Source organism: Daktulosphaira vitifoliae, unplaced genomic scaffold, assembly GCF_025091365.1.
Source record: "Daktulosphaira vitifoliae isolate Bord-2020 unplaced genomic scaffold, ASM2509136v1 Scaffold_4, whole genome shotgun sequence".
Classification (NCBI taxonomy): domain Eukaryota; kingdom Metazoa; phylum Arthropoda; class Insecta; order Hemiptera; family Phylloxeridae; genus Daktulosphaira; species Daktulosphaira vitifoliae.
Window position 1 is genome coordinate 27,519,826 of NW_026099575.1, and position 19,825 is coordinate 27,539,650.

Below are 19,825 nucleotides of genomic sequence, written 5' to 3' on the forward strand. Positions count from 1 at the left end.
CAACTTCTTGATTTTTAATATTTCTTAAGTGCTCTTTAAACCTGACCCCTATATTTCTTTTTGTTTGTCCTACGTAACATAAGTGTATTTTAAATTTGTTTCAAACCTACTCATGAAAAGTTATGCTAAAAATGTTGATAGCGGATTTCCCATTAATGTGCCCTCACTTTGCTTATAAAATTTATTTTGAAACTGAAAAACACATTGACTCATACATAACTTTGTTAAATTAATAAGCTCATTTATTTTATCCTGTTCAATGTTTTGTTCCTTTAGCCAGTCTTTAAGAAAATCAAATGTTATATTTATTGGAATATTCGGAAATAAGGCTACTACGTCAAAAGAAATTAACCTGTCATTATTTTGAAAGGTATAACCAGATAATTGTTTAACTAGGTCAATATTATTTTTAACTGAAAAACTATCGAATTTTTTAAAAAATAAAAATACCCTTACTAGGTGTTAAGCCAAATTGTAAGTCGGAGCATTAATATTCAACACAATAGGTCAATTTTAATAAAAAAAAAAATTTTATTAAAATTTCAAACCCTCAAATACCTAAAATATATGCTTTGCCAAAAATACATAAGCCCGGAAGTACTATGAGTCCTCATGAACACAAATACCTTTGAAAAAAATTCCATTCTCTATCAGACTATGTCACATTTTTACATTTGTCGTTATTCGTTATCAAACTCTTAAGCTCATTGTTTTTCAGATTTTGCAATGAATAAATATTCGGCATACCACCAATATTTTTACTTTCCTCTATCATTGAATCATTTATATCAAACTAGTTTTCTTTAGGACAATTTTTTGTGTCTTTAATTAATTTTTTTATTACATAATTAAATGTATTTAACACATTTATATACAAGTAACTGTCTATTTTTAATTCATTGAGTTTAGAAACAAAATGTTTTAAATCTAACATATACATATTAAGTAGCCATAAAGATCCTAATTTAATATCTCCTACTTTGAACAATGTACTTATTTGACTTCTTACTGTTATTTCATACTGTTCTTCCATTTTTACTGCCGATTGTACAGAATAATCAATATTTTCTAAGTTTAACTTATGTACTTTCAAGTTAATTATGTAATTATACAAATAAGAACACTTTAATAACTTTAGTGGTCCAATATCATTTTCAATTGTATTATAACCAGTTTTAAGTGATTTAACACAACTTACCGACATCAACATTATTGAAACGAATATTACATTATTATTTTTGTATATCATTTTAAAGTTTTATGACACAAACTAACAAGTTCACTTTATTTAATACAAAATATTTTTTAAATGAAGTAAACTACAGTTTTTTAAAATTTATATCATNAAGTGATTTAACACAACTTACCGACATCAACATTATTGAAACGAATATTACATTATTATTTTTGTATATCATTTTAAAGTTTTATGACACAAACTAACAAGTTCACTTTATTTAATACAAAATATTTTTTAAATGAAGTAAACTACAGTTTTTTAAAATTTATATCATGAACTTATTAATACATTCTTTTCATGTTAATCAAATAATTTTNTATTAATACATTCTTTTCATGTTAATCAAATAATTTTTTTAATTCAAATTATAACTTGTCTCGATAAACAAGAACATAATTTATTGTTGAAAGAAATATAAAATTTATTCAACTGTATTTAAAAGAANCTCGATAAACAAGAACATAATTTATTGTTGAAAGAAATATAAAATTTATTCAACTGTATTTAAGTAGTTCTAAAATAAGTATTTTTCTTATTTAGTATTTCGCATAAACACCACTAAAATTTTGAACAAATTGAATGTCCTACGTACATGCAATAATAAAATACAATTTCAAACATTTATATTTTTAATGGAATATTGTACAATAATATTTTTTTTATTACTACTAATACTACTAATATTACTATTAATACTTTAAAATCGATTGTTTTTCTAGTATTTCATTAACTCTTGTTATACTACATATACGGCCCTGATTCATAATTGATATAATGTTAAACATGAGTTACATTTTAAATAAAAATCATATAATTATAATTCAATAATTTTTTTTATATCATTAAGTTTTTTAATTACTGTTCTCATAGAAAAATTCTGTTACAAACTCTTCTCTATTTATCTTGATAAAATATGATCATAAGATTTATCATTTTTCTTTTTAATAGCGTTTCCAAATTTTTTATATATTAAACACACGACGACAGTAAATATTTTCAGCAACACACAAAAATTAAGTAAAAAATGCTAAAAAAAAAAAACTAGCTGAGGGTATTTTTGATCAATTGAGTTGAATTTTTTGTTTAAAAATTAAAGTATATCTGCCTACCTAAAATAAAATAAACAATAAAATACGTACATCTTAAGGAATACATTTATCAAAATTAGTATTGTATAACCCCTATGCATGTAATACTACTGTACAATTAAAAAAATTATAGTTTTATACTAGTAGAATTTTGTAAAATATTATTTTTCTTTTTATTATAGAGGAACTTTTCCAATTATGTATAAAGTAATGTTAAAGTTAATTCTGGAAATCAAACCATTTGTTTAAAGCTACCAAGCTCATGAAACAAACTAATTGCCTTCAAACAATAACAATTTATTTAAATAATACAAAAGATTTTATATTGTAAAAATTATAAATAATTTAAACATTCTATTGAATATCTAGCATGACTTATCCGTTAAAATAATAAATGACCTATATACTCATAATATAAAAACTAAATAATGAAATTAGTTACTCAAAAAAAAAAAAAGAAAAGAAAAAAAAAACAAATTATCATAAAAATATTGTAATATCAAAGTAACTATTAATTATTAATTTCCCATTTACACCTTCATTATAGTATGAAGATATAATTGGACCATTAATATGTAGTATATTTAAATATTTCTTCAATATAATTAATGAAAGCATCGAAGTGAAACAATTATCTCATAAATACAATAATTTATTATTTTAATCTTTATATTTATTCATTACAATTTTATATCTATACTAAAGTTATAAGAGTAATTTAATCTAACTATTAACTTTGTATGTAAAAATCTGGACGCAAATTTATACCATTTCATTTTTTGTAGGATAAATAGAGCTAATTGTCACACATCAATTATTTACCGAGTAATTTAAGTTTGACAGAAATTAAATTTGTATTATATTTATTATAGTTTTAATTAGTCATTGAAATATTTTCAAATTTTTAAAAACTATTTTTTGTACATCTGTTAAAACAAAAGTTTCTACCCTAAATATATTTTTGTAATAATTCATATTTTTATTACTCTACTGATCATGAATTCTTTTTCCAAATAATAATGCGAATCGAAATTATTTAAAACAGCAATATATTCTTCATATAATGAGATATGCTAAGAAGATTTTTTTACCCCCCATATATAAGTAATGGCCTTATACATTTTTGTCATCCTGCAATAATCAATCAATAGTAATTTAATACTTCAAATGTACATCAAATTAGCATAAACAATGAAAATAAATTTTATATGTTATATTATAAAATAATAAAAATTGAGCATTTTCGAATGTTTTAAATTTAGTTATTTCTTCATTATAGTTAGTTAAATTTATATGAATGACATTTAAATAGTTATTTTAAGAAAGAAAAAAATTCTTGCAAAAATTTTTATTTAGATGTGGCACAAAAAATTCTTGATAGTTTTAAAATTACTAAACTTAAATTCTAAACTTATTTGGATACCTAAATACCACCGAATGTTTTAAATTTAGATATTTCTTCAATATAATTAGTAAAAGCATAAATAATATCCCCACATTTATCAAACAAAAAGTAATTAATAAAATGTATAAAATCATTTGCATAAGATATACTATGATAATTGATTGTATTATAATCGCTAATGTCATGATTTGGTTTTGAATTGAAAAAAATTTCATTGTTCGGTTCTGATTCATTTCCGTTGATATCTGGTTCAATTGTGGCATTACAGCCTAAGTCTTTACAAAGGGTTTGCAAGAATGGCATTATTATATCAATTATTAACGTATTAATATATTTTTTATGATAATTTAATATTATTTCTGGATCTGTTGAGTAAATAGTATTTGCCAAATATTTGTTGTACCATTCTAGTTTTTCACACAAAGTATTAATCATAACATCTTCTTTCAATTTTATTGTAGATTTAAAAAGGTTTAAAATAACATTCCATTTTTCAACGAGTTCCTTAAAATAAGATATACTTTGATGTTTGAGGTACAACAAATGTTTCCAAGTTAACCTTAACATAATAATTTTCAAAAAACTAAAAACAGCATAATAGTATCTCTTGATATCTTGAAAATTATTATTAATCCACAAAAAGTTTTTAGATTCTAAATAATATATTTCTATTTTCTCAAATGTATGATTCCAAAAGACTTGAATATTATATGTTTTCATTAAATGATTTATTATTTTAGATTCCATCAATATCCTCATGAACAAAAAATCCTTTGAAAAATATATCATATTTTCATTAGATTTTTGTTTCAAACTTTGGTCATTTTCTTTTAACAAACTCTGATGCTCTCTAAAATTCTGATTTTGCAATGTATGCACTTGCGGCAAACCACCAATATTTTTACTTTCCTCTATCATTGAATCATTTATATCAAACTAGTTTCCTTTAGAACAATTTTTTGTGTCTTTAATTAATTTTTTTATTACATAATTAAATGTATTTAACACATTTATATACAAGTAATCGTCTCTTTTTATTTCATTGAGTTTAGAAACAAAATGTTTTAAATCTGACATATACATATTAAGTAGCCATAAAGATCCTAATTTAATATCTCCTACGTTAAACAATGTAAACATTTGTCTTCTTAATATTTTTTCATACTTATCTACCCTTTTTGTCGCGTAACGTACAAAATATTCAGGTTTTTCTAAGTTTAACTTATGTACTTTCAAGTTAAATAAGTCATTATACAAATAAGAACACTTTAATAACTTTAGTTGTCCAAAATTATTTTCAATTAAATTATAACCAGTATTAAGTGATTTAACACAACTTACCGACATCAACATTATTGGAAAAAATATTACATTATTATATTTGTATATCATTTTAAAGCTTTATGAACAAACTAACAAGTTCACTTTATTTAATACTAAACATTTCTTAATTGAAGTAAACTGCAGTTTTTTTAAATTTATATCATGGACTTATTAATACGTTCTTTTCATGTTAATCAAATAATTTATTTGTCTCGATAAACAAGAACATAATTTATTGTTGAAAGAAATATAAAATTTATTCAACTGTATTTAATAGCAATTTAAGTAGTTTTAAAATAAGTATTTTTCTTATTTAGTATTTCGTATCCATACCACCAATATTTTGAACAAATTTAATGTCCCCTGTACATACAATAATAAAATACAATTTCAAAAATTTATATTTTTAATGGAATATTGTACAGTAATATTTTTTAGCTTCGATGCGAAGCTGAGAAGGTATTAATTTTACTATGATGTGTTTTTTTATTTTTTTATTTTTTTTTTTTGTGTCTGTGAACGCTCAATCTCAGCTCTCGCTGGACCGATTTTGATGAACAATATGTCAAAAGATCACAAATCGTATCTAGTCGAAGACATTACCCTCAAAAATTGAAAAAAATTCCCTCGTTCCCCGTAAACGGGGGAAATCCCCAAAAAAATTACAAATTTAAAAATCGCTAATTTTCGAAATTTTTTCAATTTTTTTTACTAAAAACTGCCGTAACTTTTTCAAAAATGAACATATCAATATAATTTTTTTTATACATGCATATAGTCTTCACCTACCATTTGATGTATTTTTATATATATATATATATATATATTTGACCCTTTACCTGCCCACAGGGAGGGATTCAAAATGACAACTTTTTCACAAAAAATTAACTTTTACAACTTAATTTTTTAAAGTGTTATGGAAATACTGATTTTTATATATATATATATTAAATTAAGGCTTATGTAATATACTTAAATATTAAAAAAAATATTTCGGTCTTTATTTTGTCTTTATGGTGAAATTAGCTACGGGATTCAAAAATATGCTATTTTTGTGTTAAAATTCTTGGTTTTGTATTTTATTTTATTATAAGGGAATTAAACTGATTTTCATAAATATTATATCAATCTAATTGACATAGTATAAGAAGTTAAACATATTTAAATTTTTTTGTTTCTTTGAAGTCGAGAAAAATAACTTTAAAATTTGAACTAGCTAAATTTCCATTTTTATTAAGTGATGAATACGATGTACGGTTTCTGAGACGGTAACACTTGGTCTTTCAAGCCTGTGGCACTGAATTTTTTCTTAATTCTTTTTGAGTTAGAAAAAAATGATAAACTCATTTGATTTTTATCTCATTTAGATTCAATAACTTCAATAAATATCAAGGATCCCATTACTGTAGTATCCTCTCGTGTGAAGAAATTCATATTAATATTATTTTACTATGTGGTTTTTTTTTGTAACTATCATTTATTTTCTCAGCTCTCATTTGACCTACTTTTTTGACAATTTTTTTTTTAAATTAAACACTATCTACAGATTTGCATCGAAGCGTTTTTTATGATAGTGATTTTAATCACTGTCAGATATCATCTGTACTGGACCCAACTATGCCACGACCCCACTGTGCCGCCACCCCATTGTGCTGGGTTTTATTTTTACTATTAAATGTAAGAATTTTCTAAAATGTTGACTGATCAATAACCAGTTTTATTATTACTTTTTGAGTTATTATAATTTTTAGTTACAGGCAAGAGAGATGCATAACGTAGAATTCTTATCTGTTAATTATGGTTAAAATATAGCGTCGTTAAATATCACCTCAATACTCATTTTTTCTAATTTTTTGCTAATATGTCTCAAAAAGTAATGTCACAAATCTTGTTATCTAATAATGAATATTTTATTTAGATCATACTTCTTCATTTAATTGTAAAAAATAAAAATAGGTTAAATGGTAAATGGTAAAAAGCTTAAAATATCACATATACATCATTTTTTTTACATGTTTCATTAAAATAATTCAAATTTTATTTTGCATTAAAGTCAAAAATCATCATTTTTTCTATAAAAATGACTAATTTTCAAGATTTTTCATAGCAACAAAACGTCTGTATCATATAAAACTATAACCAAATTCAAGTTTTTTTGTATACAACACGATGAAAATAAAGAGACGTTCCGACGACTTGTCCTCTATGAGTAATCGGTTTTTTAAGTACGAAATAAGTATTGGTAAATATGATGAGGTTTTTTGTTTTAATTTTTGCATCAGATTTATACAGAAATTCAGGAATCTTAATTCAAGTTTTACAGGTGTGTTAATATTTACACAGATATTTGAAATTTATACGTGAAAGCAAACGAAATATGATAAAATTATTTTTGAAAAAGATCAATTCAATCAGTTAATAAATTCTAAGTTTTCCCGAACGTTTCATTACTCGCAGATCAATAAAATATCTAGATATTTGTTATATAAATAACAAAAAACCTAAATGTCATCTTAGATAACGTTTAAGAAGAATACAACAATTTTTTTTAATTTAAAAGTAATAATATAATATTAAGTATTGAATTAAACATTTTCACACTTTGTTTTTACATAACATTATTAATATTACAAACTTTATTAGTAACTGCTATTTAAATAAAATTTTATTGCTAATAGTATTACTATTGACAATACGTGTTATATTTTCCATGCTTAACTATTATTTTACAATAATCAAGAAAATATAAAGCTATCAAATACATTTATTTTGACGCTTATTGTTAGTTAATGAATTAAATTCAAATTTATAATAAAAATGTTATGTTCTTTAAAAAAAATTGAGTCAAGCAGTCTTTTTTAAATATAAAAGTTGTATATATTTAAAAATGATTTTTAGTTTTAACAATGAAAATGATAAATTTAAAATTAGTATAACTTGTTTGAGTTATTTAACAAAAATAAAAATAATTTTTCTCATAATTGAAACAGTTATTATTGTTGGATAAATGAATCGATTTTTAGGTGATGATAATATTTATAATAAATATGTTATGTTCTTGAAAAAAATAAAGTCAAGTAGTTTTTTTTAATTATAAAAGTATATCTTTATTAATGATTTAAACTTTTATCATGGACATATTTTTAAGCTTAAAATATACGTCATTGTAAACATTATTGGATAATAAAAAAATGAAATAAAATTTCAACAGCAAATATATTTTTATTTTAAATGCCAGATTTTTAGTTTTTACAATGAAAATGATAAATTTAAAATGAGTATAACGTGTTTGAATTATTTAACAATAATGAAAATATTATTTCTCGTAATTGAAACAGATATTATTGTTGGATAAATGAATCGATTTTTAATTAATTTTAGATGACTGTGATAATATTCTAATAAATCAAATTATTTAGATTTGATTTTGACAAAATTTTAATGGAAAAGTCGGCTTACTTATGTTGATAAAAGTAATGGAACATGAAAAATAGTTTTTTAGAGGTAGCCGTTATGAAAGGTGTTATGTTTCAGCACGAAAACATGATCCTTTTGAACCTTCATGGAACGGAGAAACTTATGTGGAAACTCTCGAAGTAGTCTTATTACAATGGTCGATTTTGTTACCAGTTTTACGATCTACTAGATAAAATATTACATGTATATACATTTACATGTAAGCATGTGTTTATAGTGAAATATACGTTTGAAAATTAAAAAAAAAAAAAGAAAATTTTTAAACATATGCGTGTGGCTTCATAAAAACTCCTCGTGTCACGTACCGACTACGAGCTATTTCATTTTTTCCCTTCGTCCTATCAGAAAATCGACTCTTCATTCTCTTCTTAGTCGTCGTAGAAACGCCCAATTAGGCCAAAGTGAAATAACTCTGCAATGGTTGATCTTTCTAACTCTCTCGAGTTAGTATCAACAATTAACCCTCCCTACAGACAACACCGCTGCGACCCTCATGTATATATAAGAATTGATTTATTTTACTTTGGAACAACCCTCTACGATGGTCACAAGTGGTCACGTCGTAAGTAAGAACCGCCCTAATGACATTATTGATTAACTATCCATTTTGATTTAGAACATTAATATTTCCATTTGTTTCACTCATTTGTTCGTTATAGAATTTACTCTGATATGCCGCAATATAAATACACTGCAACTAAAATATATGATATATTTTTAAATGTTAATTTTAATCCGTTAAAAAAATTTACATTAAGCAGAGAGTCTTAAAGAATGTTTATTTGATTAAAATTGGTAAAAGTTAGCTAATAAAAATACTAAAAATCTTTAATCATACTTATTTCACTTCAGAATTTTAAATTTTAAGCAATTATTATTACATAAATTCAAATTCGCATAAAAATCATGCGATAAAATGTAAATAAATTCAATTTAAACAACGTTATTGCAAAATTTTATTACGCCTCAATGGTTCTATAAATCAAGTGTACTAATTAAGAATGTTTTTGAATAAAATTATATTTGAATATTATACATTTTTTCACATCAAGTTTTGAAGTAACATATTTTATTATTCTAAGCAATTACATAATCAATTGAGTTTATATTAGATGTACTAAGAAAAAAATACCATAAGTCAATTTTCTTTTAAAAACCAATATAAATGGGTTAAATATTTCATTTAGTAATGAATAAATATATTTGTATCTAACTAGGTCCCTTATTAAAATGACAGACATAAAATACTCGTGATAGTTTATTTCCAAAAATACATTTTACACGCATTTTTGTTTTTTTTTAAGTATTGAGCAAGTAAAAGGTTGATTTTTATTCGTGTCACTGATGTTAGAGGTTAATGAAGAAGATGTAATAAATTTAATATAGATGTTTTTCACATGTTAATTTAAAAGCTTTTTTTTGAATAGTCCGAAATTTCTGTCATAAATTACAAATAGTCATAAGAATGTTGAGAAAAATTTTAAAAACGAAACTACTAATGAAATACTCGAAATAAATAAGTTATAAGAAAAAAAAAAACAAGTCCTATCTACTTTGCGTAACAGTAACAACGAAAACAGAGGATGAAAATGACATTTAAGACCGTTCGAGTAGTCTTTTTAATTTGTTACAGGTCGTAAAACATCCATCTACACCAGGTGGGATTTCCATCTTTGTCTATCTCATAATTCGAAGTAATTATTTTGGAACAGAATCGTATCGCTCGACTGTTGCTTTTTAAGTGCACTCAACATTACTACACGTTATTTTTTTTAAATAAATAAAATAATGTAACATTCCTGATTTTCAAACCCCACGCTTTATCTACCAACGTATCCCAAACAGTCGCGTTTCACAATGATGGTCTTATAATATCGTCCTTTCCTCTTTCCGAAAACCGTAAATCATTCTCCTTGTGATCCTCCTTGGGGATAAAACCTTACTATTGAGTAGAATGCATAGTTTATATTTATATAATTGTAAACATATCCCTCTTTCTTTTTCACTAGGGAATAGGAAAAATAACGAATGCTGCAAAGGGAGAAAATAATCGTTGCTCTAGTTTTTTTCGTCTTATACTTGTTTTTACTGTTATTTATATCGAATGCAATTCAACAACCCGTTCCTAATGACCCGAAAAGGAGATAGAAACTTGTACTTGCATGGAGTTTTACGACCTCTGAGCTTTTATGACGGTCGTCCTCGTGTGCTGGGTATCGCGTGTCTTAAACATCCACATTAACTTGTGCTACCCCTCTATCATAGCGGTAAAAAAAAAAAAAAGGAAAAATCTTCAAGCACAATCCAATTACATTTAAAAAATATCTAATGTACTCCATTGTTAGTAAGAAAGAATATCGTGAAATTGGTTGATTTCAATTTATATTTAACAATTTTTATTTCGAATTCATTGTTAATTAACGTAGAGTCATTTGATAAAACTATAGTTACTACAACAAACCAAACCCAACCCAACCTTAGATTAATCTATACTTTTAATATTAAGTTGTTCATTCGCAATATATTTATACAGGTGGATTTTTTGTAGATATATTTTACGAGTCTGTGATGCTGGAGGCCAATCGGTGTAATAAAATACATGAAATAATAATATTTTGCGTATTTGTGTGTGGGCTCGTTTTCCGTGTGAATATCGAAAGGTTATAGGTAAAGGAGGTACAGAAACAGAAAAGAAATCGGGGGGTCTCAAGCTGTTTCGGAACAATAAGATCTCATCGCGAAACCGTTAGATTGATAAAAAAAATAAAATAAATGAGACTATAGAGGAAATCTTGGTCGTAATTCAAAGTCAGATTACAAAGTTAATGCGTATGGACCACGTACAATGGAAATTATGAACGCGATAAAAATGATGTCTCACTTGATAATTTTACCATCGGCGTTGCCGTTCCCAATGGAGCCCAAAACGCCGGCCTAAATGATGAGAAATAAGCAGGAAAATAGTGGTGTTATAAAATGGGAATCTTTTTACTTGATTCTCTAAAATGTTTCTCCAATCTGGTGACGGCAATGGAACCCTTGTTATTGTGTCTTCCTTGCGTGTGCAATTGTGTGCTAGTTGCGTCTTGAAACACACGCTGTTGAATCTTTTGTACCTTTTTAACATCTAACACACAAGTGTGTTCTGCTGTCGACCGTTGAAATACAACATTTTCCACCCCTTGAAATAGGTGCAGTGCCGTTTTCATTGTATTTACCAACTCCATATCTGTAACAATCTCGAAGCCGTTTCAAATTTTCCGTCTCGGGTGCTAATTTGCGGGAAGAATTGATGGCGTACTGGATGGCGCAGGTGTTAAAGGAAACATATAAACTGAACAAAAGGCAATTCGACCCAATCCTGAAAGGAAAATTAATCGTACAAAAGTCTTTTCAATTTAATAAAAGTTATTGTGAATACATTCCATGTAACCATCCATGCAAAATTTCTTAGTTACAATGTGAAATAAGAAAAAAGTTTAGAAACAAAATTATCGAAAAAAAAAACAGAAATCTAAAATAAAGGATTATAATCAATTCTTTGTTTTGAATTTATACGCTGATAATATACAATTATTTATACATTTATTTATTCACTGTTATTGAATGCTATGAACAAATAATAATAAAGCATAGTTTAATCTTATTTCATCGTATATGCAGATTTATTCCATGTTTATAATTAATACACTAAATATTTTTAAAAAAAAATTGTGTGATTCAGTGCCGCATTGAGACCTATGTTAGGTCCTGGAGTACCTTGAGATACCCCTTCCCTTATGGAAAATTCGCTACCATAAAAAAATGTTATTAGCAAAAAAAACCAGATAAACTCAAGCCTAATGATTAATCATGACTTAACAAGTAAAATTCGAAACGGGCCCCTTGAGCTCATGAAACCTGGTAAATTCACCCTCTTTTGGTCCCCTTAATAAGGGACGTTGCGGTTGTAATTAAAAATAATTAAAAGATAATGAAATTTCTAAAAAATATTCGTGTTAGATTGTAAACTACTTCGTAACTAGTTCATTCACTTTGTACAAGAATATACAAAAATAAACAGCGAGTTAATATTTTTATTAATAAACATAAATATTTATGATATCGCACTTAAGTTCTCTAGCGAAGTAACTCAAAATTTTGTCAATTTTTAGTTACTTATTTATAATTTTCTTATGGTAATAATGCACAATGCCTTAAAAAATTAATGGCATATCATGTCATATCTACAAAGTTGAATGCGTATTACTAAATAATATTGTTTATCAATAACAGAAAATGATAAATGCGTTCCGTGCGTTTGTATGAAATATTTTGACTACATTAGAGTACTCATTGTGTGAAACATTTTGCTGTCATAAAAAATATTTATACTTTAGTATTTCTATTTATTTACTTAAGCATTAATAAATTAATTTCAACAAAGCTATAAATGTAATTACTTATCTAACTATAATTTCTTAAAAAAAAAAATTTGTCTACAAGATTAACATTCAGTTCATCAATACAAATACTAAAGTTTGTAAACTACACATTTAAAACAAACTACAAAATTACGATACCGAGTTATGGGAATAGCATAGGTAATAATAAAATAATAGCAATATCATCATTTATCACACCAATAAAAAAGTTGTGTTAACGAGTTTTACCGAGCCGTCAAAATGTGTAATACAGTTGTAAACGGAAATAAAGAAGAGATTATGTCTAAGACCGTTTTTCCCATAAATTCTAAACTTTGTAAGACTGTAAAAAACTTTTGCTACACGTTAAAATGACGCAAATAAATTATTTTTAGATATTTACGGAACGTCTGTAATAATAATGTAATTGTGTAGCTAACTTGTCAAATTATATAAATACAATTATAATTTTCTCTCCTAAAATGTAACGTTGCACGTAATAATTCAATATATTAATACTTTGTGTACCAAAAATATCAATAAAACTTTTTTTATGATTGATGTGTAAAATAGATATTGAACAACATTTATGACATCACTATGTATCTATGCGAATAACAGTCAATGTTATATTATTCGTTTTGTTATTTCATCTTTAAATTGATTCGGGGGTAATTGCAATAGTATAAACTTCAATGAAAATAAAAGTAAACAAATTTATTATTTTATTGCTTTATACATACTAGTGCAGTTTATACAAAATATATGTGTGTGAGTGTAATTCAAATATGTATTTAAGTACATTAAACAGTATCAATTGATTGCTGTCAGCCCCAGTGTGAGGAGACATATATAAATATTGACTTTTATTGCACACATATAAAACCTTATTTGGCCGCGATAATGACCCAACCGGACTTTTAGAACGTTTACATTCTCGTTATAAATATATATGACGATTGTTATGTTATATATGACTGTTCGATCCCAATAAATAGATACCCACGACAAGAACTTACACAGTTGAAAGGAAAAAGAGGAAGACACTCAGTGGCAATATACTCGATAGTATACTACAATCATCTCAGTGTAATACTTCCCCCGGGAAACTGTAGCTATAGAACATTTTAGTAAAATTTTTATTTGAAAACGTCAAAAATCCAATTATTATGTTATTTTATCTGATAAAAAAAAAGCGAAACTTTATATTGAACATTACACATAAAATATCGTATGATATAAAACTTCAATTTAGATGTTGATCGAATCTAGAGTTGTATCAAATAGTACAAATGAATGCGTTTTATAATGAATCATAATACTAAAATATCCGGGAAAATGTTCACTTCTGAAATAACTAAATAATTTATCGAAACTTACATTTTTTAAAACTTAGAATAGACGAAGCAACATTTTAATGATTTGTGCAAATACTGTTCAACAATAATAAATTTAACAACTACATAATTTTGTGTAAGATATAATTCATAGACGCGAATACATTTGCTTTATATTATTCCTATACTTTAGTAAAATCAGCTTTTATTTTTATTATTTTAACCACGACGATTTCGGTAAAAATTATTCTTCGTGTATGCAATGAATTCTCAACCAATAAAATACATAAATGTAATACCGTTTAAAAATCGTCAAGTTAGAATGGTAATTTAAAATACAGCAACAAATTGCAAAATATTATACTCTCCTATTTTTTTTCCTATTATTTCTCATACTCTATTGTTGCAATGTATTATTTATTAAATACCCGTGTCACTTTTCTGGTTCTCATTAAATATTCATAACGTTGTACATAAATATAGTATAATAGTGTACGTTAAAGTGTATTGGACGTGATGTATTATTGTGATATAGAAAAATAATAAGTTTTAACAACAATGTGTTTACGTGTATTGGATTTTTCACTCAGATTGTGAACACACACGAGCATATAAATATACACCGTGTACATTGTACAACAAAATATAATAATACTCAAATTTATGAAAGAATTTAACGAAAAATGTAAATAAAAGGTCGAGGGTGGAAAATACGCCCTGCATACTTTGTAAAAACGCGAAGAAGAGTATTCTATTCAAAGTTGAATACCTTTATTGTATTAAAAATAACGTTACGAGGGACACGGTACGATAACAAAACCAACAATCTTAGACTAAGAGAGCATAAAGATTTTTTATTCTTATCCCAAGTACAAAATACGGCAGTTTTACTTCTAACACACTAAATTCCTAAAATATTAAGCAAAATTTTCTTTTTGGTTAGAAGTTGGAATGCTTTTAAAAAAGACAGATAACGATTGTTGCACATGAATAAATATTACGTTAGACTGTACAGCAAAAATTATAATTTATTATAAAAAACAAAGCCGGCTGACGTAATTTAATATTAGCGATATTAGCGATTTTTTTTCATCTGTTATTAAAAAAAAATGTGTTGAATCAATTAAAATAATAGTTATCATTTGACATAAAGATAAATATAGTAAAATATCGTAGTACAAAAACTGTTTGGAAAAATGTTTAAAAGAACAACAAATAATACGTATTTTACTGAACTTTTTTAACACACCCACGTCATCATTGCACGCAAAAAACTAATTACTTTTGTAATGTTGTTTCATCTAGATAAAAACTTTGCGTGGAGGGTAAGGTTACCGTTGATTAAAAATGTCTGTAATGGCAATATCCCACTGCTGTTTTAAGTTAAGTAGAAAATTTTTAGTATTGATTAAAACTCTTAAAAACTCGAACATTTATTTTAAAAAATATAACGAAAGAATCATAAAGAAATAATATTTTTTTAGTGATAAACATTCTTGGGCAAGGTTCAAATTTCAAACGGAAGTTTAAAAGAAAAATTAACAAAAGTGTTCCGTTTTGAAATATTAACATCCTCCAGTTGTTTCATCGTAATTATTAACAAAATAAAATGCATTGCCTATTAAGTAGTAACAAAAATTTGATATTAATTGAATGGTAATGTCAAGGTTTAAAAATACAACAAAGGTAGGTAGGTATGCGATTAACAAGCATTACTTGTATCGTGTAAAAAAGACATAAGGCAGTTGTACACATCTGGTCTTATTCCTACAAATATATTAACAGAAAAACCGTCTTTGATGTACAAATGGTATACCGGTTTTTAACTTTTATTACGGTTCGATTTCATTTCAGTTTATTTACCAACCCAAACTCAGTTTTTAAATTGTAAGATTTCCGTTTTCTAAAAATATATTATTACAATATTTCATTATTGAATAGATGACACCACATTACACATTTTCTTTTTCATTCATTTTCTTGCTTGTCTAAATTATTTTTGATATCTGTAATTTATTCCAAAAACTGTCATTTTTAAAAATAATGGTTTGAAAAAGTTTGAACACAAATCAAAGAGTTTTTAACCATTAAAGCATAGGATTGTCTGTAATGTACCAAAAATTGAAATTAAATTCTACTGGAAAGATTTGTCCATTATATTTCAAAAATATTGATTTATAGCAATTAACCTAAAATTGTTTTGATTTTTTTTTTCTCTAAAATTGATAAAAGTAACACATTAAAAAACGGCTCCGGGTTTTAGTTTATTACTAATCATTGGTTTTATGAATGGAAATTTGAAATAACCACCTAATAATATTTCCATTGAAAATAATTTTCAGGCTACCGAATTCCTTTTATTTAAACCACAAGCGTAACAAAGCGATTACAGTAGTTTCACAGTGAAATGTAATCCCATAAACAATAAATATTATCCCTGTCCATAAAGTCTAAGTCATAACAAAAACTTATTCATATTATTTGACGGCGAATATTATACGGTCAAACTTCTTAACATAATTCTTTTTGTGTAATTTTTTTTCTCTCCGAGTTGTAATATTTAATAGCAAAATGACGTCGCGTAGGGGTGCGTAAAAATGGAAAAAGTTTTTCTGTGGTGTACCCAAAGGGCGTCGTAAATTAGCCGCTAAAATAACGACAAATAATAACACCCTATCGTAAAAAATAACATAAGTACAAACGGGTAGCAGCGTAGTGGAATCGAAGCATTATTTAGATTAGTATTGGTATTTATCTATCAGTCATTAAAATCGCTATTTTAAAATGGTTCTAAGCCAATTTGAAATAAATTTATAAAAAAATATAAGTCTCACTAATTGTGATGTGATATGTTTGTTATTAAAAGTAGAACTGTTACAGTATTTCATAAAAATAATTATGATCAATAAATGGTGAAAATAAATGAAACATACTTTTTATTAACGGCGAAAAATTATTTAATATATTTACGAAATATATAATTATAAATTAAAAATACTTCTCATCATTTATTTAACAGTACTATTATTTTAGGAAAATTTTTTTTTATATGCGACTGAAACCCATTTCCTAGGTTTTTTAACTGAAATCGAATCCAAAATACAACCAAGACCAAAGCCGATAATTTTTCAAAGCCGAAACAATTATCTCAAACGAATCGAAGGGTTTCAGCACTTGGTTTAAAATTTGCAATAATCATCAACAACGTGTGAAATATTCAAAAAAATGAATAGCAGGAAAAATTGTCCTGCAAAAAAGAACTATTAGCTGTATACAACAGAAATGCTATAAATAGCTAAATAAATGTATATGAGTAATACAATTAATTTCTAATGTATTAACTGTTTAAGAATCATTAATCATAATTTATTGCGTTTAATAAAACATAAAGCACACTATATTTAAATATTTGCAAGATTACGACATTTTTAAAAACGACTATATATTGAATCAACACCATTTATTTTATGAGTCCAAATCAAAGATTTATCATCCAGAGCATTCGATTCTTTAGTAAACATTCGTAATGAAACTTATTATTTATATCGGNATGTTTAAATTATTTATAATTTTTACAATATAAAATCTTTTGTATTATTTAAATAAATTGTTATTGTTTGAAGGCAATTAGTTTGTTTCATGAGCTTGGTAGCTTTAAACAAATGGTTTGATTTCCAGAATAAATTTAACATTACTTTATACATAATTGGAAAAGTTCCTCTATAATAAAAAGAAAAATAATATTTTACAAAATTCTACTAGTATAAAAATATAATTTTTTTTATTGTACAGTAATATTACATGCATAGATGTTATACAATACTAATTTTGATAAATTTATTCCTTAAGATGTGAGTATTTTATTGTTTATTTTATTTTAGGTAGGCAGATATACTTTAATTTTTAAACAAAAAATTCAACTCAAATGATCAAAAATACCCTCAGCTAGTTGTTTTTATTAGAATTTTTTACTTAATTTTTGTGCGTTGCTGAAAATATTTACTGTCGTCGTGTGTTTTAATATATAAAAATTTGGAAACACTATTAAAAAGAAAAATGATAAATCTTATGATCATATTTTATCAAGATAAATAGAGATTTGTAACAGAATATTTGTATGAGAACAGTAATTAAAAAACTTAATGATATAAAAAAAATAATTGAATTATAATTATATGATTTTTATTTAAAATGTGACTCATGTTTAACATTATATCAATTATGAGTCAGGGCCGCATATGTAGTATAACAAGAGTTAATGAATTACTAGAAAAACAATCGATTTTAAAGTATTAAAAATTAAAATAAAATTCTATATAATAAAAAAAATATTATTGTACAATATTCCATTAAAAATATAAATGTTTGAAATTGTATTTTATTATTGCATGTACGTAGGACATTCAATTTGTTCAAAATTTTAGTGGTGTTTATGCGAAATACTAAATAAGAAAAATACTTATTTTAGAACTACTTAAATACAGTTGAATAAATTTTATATTTCTTTCAACAATAAATTATGTTCTTGTTTATCGAGACAAGTTATAATTTGAATTAAATAAATTATTTGATTAACATGAAAAGAATGTATTAATAAGTTTNAGATACATTCCGAACACATCGAACCACACCTGGCAACACAAATTGTCAGCTTTTAATAGTATGGTTTACAGATTAATTAATATTCCGATGAATAAAATAGATTATGATAAAGAATTGGTGGTTATAAAAGAAATAGCTAAATTTAATGGGTATAACGAAAACATAATTTTGAAATTAGTCCGAAAACAAAAGTGGAAAAAAGAAAGGAGGGCAGCTAGTACACTCTCCAGCGAGGGGGAACAAAAAGTAATTAGATCACCAATTTTATTTTATCCGGGCATCTCAAATGGATTAACTAAAATATTTAAGAATTTTGGTATTACTTTGGTAACATCTAAGAGTAATAATTTAAGAGATTTATTAGGTAACCCTAAAGATAAGGTAGATGAAGGGGGGAAATCAGGCATTTATAAAATACAATGTGAAAGTTGTAATAAATGTTACGTAGGACAAACAAAAAGAAATATAGGGGTCAGGTTTAAAGAGCACTTAAGAAATATTAAAAATCAAGAAGTTGAGAAATCTCCGGTAGCTGAACATTTATTGACACATAATCACTTCATTAAAACCATAAAACTAATTAAAAACGTAAATATTTACAAAGAACTTAATATCAGAGAAGCAATAGAAATGTTTAAAAATAAAAACAATTTAATTAATTGGGATCTTGGCCCACTGAAAAATTCATTATTAAACTTGTGTAAACTGGCAAAATGTGATAATATTACTTAGTGATAACGTCACTAGGTGATAAGGTCACTAGGGGTATATAAGGGAGTTTTTTCTAGTCGGGGTGTCAGTATGTGTTTAGCGTTGATAATGGTAACATTGTTTCCGAAATACGTATCCGCGACTTTTCATTAATTTTTTTGTGGCTTTTGAGTTTAATATTTTTAATATTTTTTAGTTTTTTTAAATTAATAATATTTTTAATATAGTTTTAATTTTAC